This window comes from Pseudophryne corroboree, chromosome 11 (assembly GCF_028390025.1).
Source record: "Pseudophryne corroboree isolate aPseCor3 chromosome 11, aPseCor3.hap2, whole genome shotgun sequence".
NCBI classification, from domain to species: Eukaryota; Metazoa; Chordata; class Amphibia; order Anura; family Myobatrachidae; genus Pseudophryne; species Pseudophryne corroboree.
In genome coordinates, this window is record NC_086454.1 from 60,001,826 (window position 1) to 60,008,399 (window position 6,574).

At 39.2% G+C, this 6,574-nt stretch overlaps 1 pseudogene; it reads right to left on the reverse strand.

The window, feature by feature from the left end:
- Positions 1-315: 315 nt before the first annotated feature.
- On the reverse strand, positions 316-434 carry LOC134971161 (5S ribosomal RNA; annotated as a pseudogene).
- Between the last annotated feature and the right edge of the window lie 6,140 nt (positions 435-6,574).

The following is a 6,574-nucleotide window of genomic DNA, read 5'->3' on the forward strand; positions in this document are numbered from 1 at the left end:
AGCTTTATCATGACCTATGTGATCTAGAAAGAAGGCATAGAAAAAAGTATAATTGTAATATAATTCATAATTGGAATACCAAATAACTGATGGTAGTCCCCTTGGTGGAAACTCTGTTTGCTACAAAAAAGATCCTAATGTAAAAGGACGTTTGTAAAAATTTGATACCAAACGACATTAATGAAGAAACAAAAATTGCCAAAGGAGAATAATTAATAATCAACGATTGTCAGGAGGGTAATCAAAAAATAGATACAGACTTTGAAAGTAAGGAAGTTGCTCTAACACTTCTGCTGTTTGTAATCATAGGTTGAATTTTTACTGCACCTGATATTCCCAAGTGGTCACCCAACTGGGTACTAATCAGGCTTGTCAACGCTTAGCTTCCAAGATCGGGTGAGATTGGGCGTTTCCGCTGAAATATGGCAGTAATTGCAACACTGAGACACAAATGAGAGAGTGTAATAGAGGATGAGCAACAAGGGTACTTCTGCTGTCCAGTTAGTAGCGCAGGTTCTCTGTTACTGTAGGCATTGCAGAGAGTGGTCTCGCATCTGGATGAGAGGGTACAGAATTATATAGAAATAATAAGTAGAGAATAGGGAGGGGACCCCACCTTCTGCTGTCCGCTGTCTTATATGTTATAGCGGACAGTGGATGAGAGAGGTAGGTTAGTCTCACCTATTGAAATATGAAGGGTTGAGGGTAAAGTGGTGTGATCACAAACAGTCAATGTGTAACAGGCTAATATGCTGAGTCAGAAGACCAATATCATAAATATTATTAAATGAGAAAAAGAGCCTGAGTTACGCTACATAATAATAATTAAGAAGTGCCTAGGTAGCGAAATAGCCATTGATATAGTGCTGATAAGTAGCATGCATAAAGTACAAAGAAGTAGGCTTAAAACCAGGTGGTACAAGGTCCTGCTACACATGAAAAAACGCTAAAGACATATGCATTTGGTAGGGGAAAGAAAAGAAGGTCTTAGGGCAATTTAGGAAAAAAAATAATTGAAAGTTGCGGATCAAGTAGGCAAACAAAGAAAAAGAGAAAAATTGTTATATATAAGTTAAATAACTTTTTAGTAATGCAGAGAGTCCCAGTGGGCACATACAATACCAGGGGATACCATAAGGTGATCTGAACTATGGAAAGTTCAGCATCACTGAGCACAGACGGACCGTTTCACCAGAGTGGCTTGTTCACTGTGTCAGGGCATTAGGGAAAGCTGCCGTATTTAAGGTAAAGAGAGGGGAGGGGACAGAGGAGGCTTGGCGTCATACTGAATATGGATTGGTTAGAGACCGGAGGTCCAAGTTAGTGACGTCATCCCCGTTTTGGAGAAAAAGAGTTAATAGGTAACTTAGAGGTCTAAGGTCTTTTCTTACAAATAGTGTGTGAAATCATGTAGAGATAGCTAGACATGCAGATCATTCAAATGATCTGTGTTAGTGGTCCGGTGATCGCGTCTCGGAAGTCCCGTCTTTGGCAGGAAGTCTCGCGATCGCGTCCGTCCGGAAGTCGCGTCTAGCCGGGAGTAACATCTAACCGGAAGTTGCTTCTTCGGTTTCACTGGTGCCTGGCGCTCAGCACATTTGTTGATCTTGGGTTGCTAGGTAGCCATTGCTTAGTAACCGAGTTCACATGGTGATGTTCTATCAGGGGTTAGCAGCGGTACGGTGCATTCGTATTGGTTAATGGGTCAGCAGGTTGCCACAGCGTGCATTAATATACCAAATCCTCAGTGCTTTAATCATATGTGAATCATTGAAAAGATAAATAGAAAATTAAGAATTCTGAAAACCATTAGCTGATGTCAAAGAATGACAGTAAATGAGTCAGTGTGGACGGTAAATATCTTAGAAAAAGTACATGAGTATTGTTAATGGAATGATAATAGATGAATATGACAAATAACTAAAGCGAATGCGTAGTTAAATATAAAAAATAGGAAATGGTATTATTTATTAAATCAATCATCCTACCAGAGTTGAGCCGTTGCTAAGCAAATGCGTAGTTAAATATAAAAATTAGGCAATGGTATTATTTATTAAATCAATCATCCTACCAGAGTTGAGCCGTTGCTAAGCAGCCTAATTGTATAGATTCCCAATACATGGGAATGTAATAGGTTGTAATAGGTTGTGGTGAGGTAATGAAGCCTTATACTGTGAGAAGGAGGTAAAACCATCAACAGTCAAAATTAAAAGTGATTCTTATAAAGACATAAAGCGGAAGTGAGGTTGATGAAAAAAGGTAATTGGGTGGCCAAATGGAGTGGGGCTATGCGGGTAAGGCAGGTGTGGGATTTGGAAAGGGTGACATGTAAATGTGTGTGGTTAAAGTAGGTGTCAGTAAATCATAAAGGATACCAATAATGATGGCTGGGTGTAAAAAGAAGAGGAGGGGGTAAGGGACTGGGAAAAAGGAAGAGAAAGGGTGAAATGTGATAAAGTGTTTGTTAGTTAATTAGTGAGGAGATTTAAAGAAAGGCTGCGTAGTTTATGTATTCATTCATGCCTTTTGGTGCTAAGCAGTCCAATTTGAAGGTCCATTCAGATTCATGTCTGAGTAGCTCCTTCATGAGGTCGCCACCACGTATTCCCAAACTGATTTTCTCTAATCCAAAGGCTTTCAAGTCGTTTGGGTTACTCCCGTGATAGTAATGGAAGTGCCGTGCGACAGAGGTTAATTTTTTATTTTTGGAGAGAACGGCTGAGGCGTTCCTCACAGATCCAACATGTTCTAAGATGCGTTGTTTAAGGGCTCTTGTAGTAATGCCCACATATTTCATGTCGCAGCTGCAGTAGATGCAATATACTACTCCAATGGCATTGCAATTAATGAATTGTTCAATAGTGAGTAAGTTGTCATAACGGTCTCGTATGGTGGACATCTTGGTCATATGTGAGCATGCTTTGCAGTTTCCGCAGGGAAAGGAACCTTTGAGAGTCGTGTTTTTCTTGGGATTCTTGATAAAATGGCTACTGGTGAGTCTGTCCTTGAGATTTCTGGACCGTCTCCAGCTCATGGATACCTTCTGTCCTATAGTCTTGGAGAGATCCTCATCCAGTTGTAAGATTGGCCAGTGTCTGTCAATAGATTCTTTGATCATCTTCCACTCCTTACAGAAGGTTCCCACAAATCTCAAGGTGTTCTCTTGTTCGGATTTGTTCACAGTTTTTTTGTTAGGAAAAAGCAGCTCATTTCTAGGTATTTGGTTTGTGTGCCATTTTGCTCTTTTGATAGAGCGATGGCTGTAGCCTCGTTCTAGTAATCTCGTGGTAAGTTCATCACTCTTCTGTCTAAAGGTGTTGAGGTCTGAGCAATTCCTTTTAAGGCACAAGAATTCCCCGTTGGGGATGTTTGTGATAGTAAGTGGAAAATGTGAGCTAGTTTGATGAAGAAGACTATTAGTAGCTGTCGTTTTGCGATACAATTCAGTTTGTATAAGACCATCTGAGGCTTTATATATATATTGAGATCCAAAAAGGATACTTGATTGGTGCTGATATGATGCGTGAGTTTGAGGTTGATGTTATTGCAATTTAATTCTTCAATAAAGGATAGTAGTAATATCTCATCGCCTTCCCAAATCAGGATGATATCATCAATGTAGCGCCACCAAGCTACGATGTGTCGAGTGAATTTGTCATTGTTGGGATGCATGACGATTTCTCTTTCCCACCAGCCTAAATATAGGTTGGCGTAAGTGGGGGCACAGGTGGCACCCATCGCTGTGCCCCGGATCTGAAGGTAAAAGTGGTCATTAAAGGTAAAGTAATTACGAGTTAGGACGAATTCTAAAAGTTCAATCAGAAAGTTATGGAATTCACTGTCGTCGATCATACTCAGGAAGTACTGTACTGCTCGTATACCCACCTGATGATTAATACTGGTGTATAAAGATTCGACATCAAGGGTAACCAGGAAATGGTTATCATCCAGTCTGATGTCATGCAATTTTTGAAGTACATCGGTGGTGTCCCTCAAATAAGAGGGGAGGTTGAGCACATGTTGTCGCAGGTGTAAGTCCAAAAAAAACTAGGTTTTTCAAGTAGTCCCCCTTGCCCAGATACAATAGGGCGCCCCGGTGGGACATTGATATTTTTATGTATCTTCAGCAGTAGGTAAAGGGTGGGAGTTTTTGGTTTATCAGTCGTGAGGTATGTCTTTTCTTCTTTGGTGAGAGTGCCCATGGAATGAGCCCGATCCAAAATCCTGTTTAAAGCAATCCTAAAGTTGTCTGTGGGGTCAAAGAGTATGCGTTTATAGCATTGTGTGTCTCCCAACTGTCTCATGGCCTCAGTGGTTTACATTACCTTCGGCCATAGTACTATATTTCCCCCTTTATCGGAAGGTTTAATTACTATATCTGACCAGGATTGTATCTTTCGTAAGGTTTTACGCTCTGTTGTGTTTAGATTATCTCCACAATTGGGGTTCTTCCTTGATTGTAGGTATATTTTGTCTAGATCTCTAGAGACAAGTTCTTGAAAGATCTTTATTTCGGCTGAGATGTGTTCGGGAGGGGAAAAAAACGATTTATTCTTGCATCGTGGTCTGGACTGCTTGTCTGTAGGATCTTGGTTGGACATTTGCAGTTCTTCCAGAGTATTAATGGCTTCTAACTCTTCGACAGTAAGTGATTGAGAGAGAGAGATTTCGTCTGGATCCAAGGATGTTGGTGACAAAGTTCGTGAAGCAAAAAAAAAAATTTTAAGGAGCAGTTTGCGTCCAAAAAGTTTCAGGTCTTTTTCCCATGCGAAACGGTTTAGGTGTTGTGAAGGTGAAAAGGAGAGTCCCTTGGTAAAAACCTTGATGTGATCATCAGTCAGAGTTTTATTGGATAAATTGATCACTTTGGAGATGGTCAGTTATTTCCTCCGGTTGGTTCTGATGGGATATCTCGGTGGTCCCGGTTGCTGCCATTCTGTTGGATCCCGTTGGTTTTTTGCTCCCCCTCCTCGTCTTCCTCTTTGACGAAATTTTGGTCTTCCTCCACCCCTGCCAGCCCCTAAAAAATGGGCTGATGTATTGGTGCTGAGATCGTCTCGAAAGTTATAGAAATCGACCTCCCTATCACCTGAATCTGGGGGGTCTTCACCTTCCAGATGATTCTGCTTCTGAAGAGGAGTACCTGTCCTGGAATTTGGAGTATTCCCTGCGTGTATTGGTGTTCTTCCAGTGAAAGACGTTACCGGTCTTGAAATCTTTCATATCACAAATAAATTTATGTTTTTTGCGGTCAGTGATCCTTTGTTCATAGGGTTCTAAATCCTTTTTTATTTTTTCAAAAGTTTTTTGGAATTTGGAATTTTTTTCCCATTCCTCCAAATTTTTGGTGAGTTCTTCTATTTCTTTCTCACACTTATTAAGAACCAGATGGTTATGTTTGAGTAACACAGCCATAAGGTCTTGCGAACATTTCAGGAGTATACCTTCCCATTCTGTTGTCAGACTTTCAGTAATCAATTGGAAAGTAGGAAATATTTTGGGTCTCAGACCACGTGGGGTAATTCTGTTCTTATTGTAGCTTTCCAAAGTTTTTATGTCCCAAGATGATCGTAGTCTTTTTTGTAGACAGAATCTCAATTTGTGCAGATCTGATTCCCATCCTTTATTACCGGATGATGTTTCCGAAATATTGGCGAATATATCATCAAGATTTTCTGGCATGGTATGTCTGCTGGTTAGTTCATTTCTTAAACTGAATGCTGCCATCTTGTGGTATGAATAGGCAGCGTGTCCCTAATGTCCTGAATATGAAATTTCACATAAGATTATCGTGTGTTATGTTACATGTGTACTTGATGAGCATTCAAAAGTATCGGAAAAGATCAAATAAAGAACAACGTCAAATATAAAAATACAATGTATATGTTATCCGTGCTGGAGCCTGAAACTGAAGATTTACTCAGCAAAAGTTACAAGGTTAACAGGAAGGTTTGGTTTGGTTCCGCACAGGAAGATTATTATAGCGATGAACATAGATTTATACAAGAATTGTAGAAAACTGTTAAAATGACCAACAATATTACGCTTAGAGATCCTTAAAGAAGGTATCTAATAATTATTGTAGGTTGGTGGTGCTCCCAGAGTCAGTAATAATTGGATAGGGAAGAGAAAAAAGAAAGACTCTGAGTTGGGGCACGCTTTGAAATTTATGAATTTATTAAAACTTGACTTTTAATATAGTATCACATAAAAAAGGGGGGAGATAGTTTGATACAAAAAAATGTTCAAATACACAGAGTATACATATAATGGTAACAATCTACACAGAAATATTAGTTGAAATGTATAAAGTATAACAATAAAGTAAATAATAGATTCGTTATGAATCAAAATTAATTAGCCGAAATCATTAACAAAAATCAGGATAAGCCTGATGAAAAATTAAGAGCACCTATGGTGAAAAAATTATCGAAAAACAATTATATGCCTGGGTCGATCAAGATAAGGAGTACAAATAAATGACATTAAAGTGAAATCACTGTGGTAATAATAATAGGTTGTTAGAGATCTATTGACCTATGTGATCTAGAAAGAAGGCATAGAAAAAAGTATA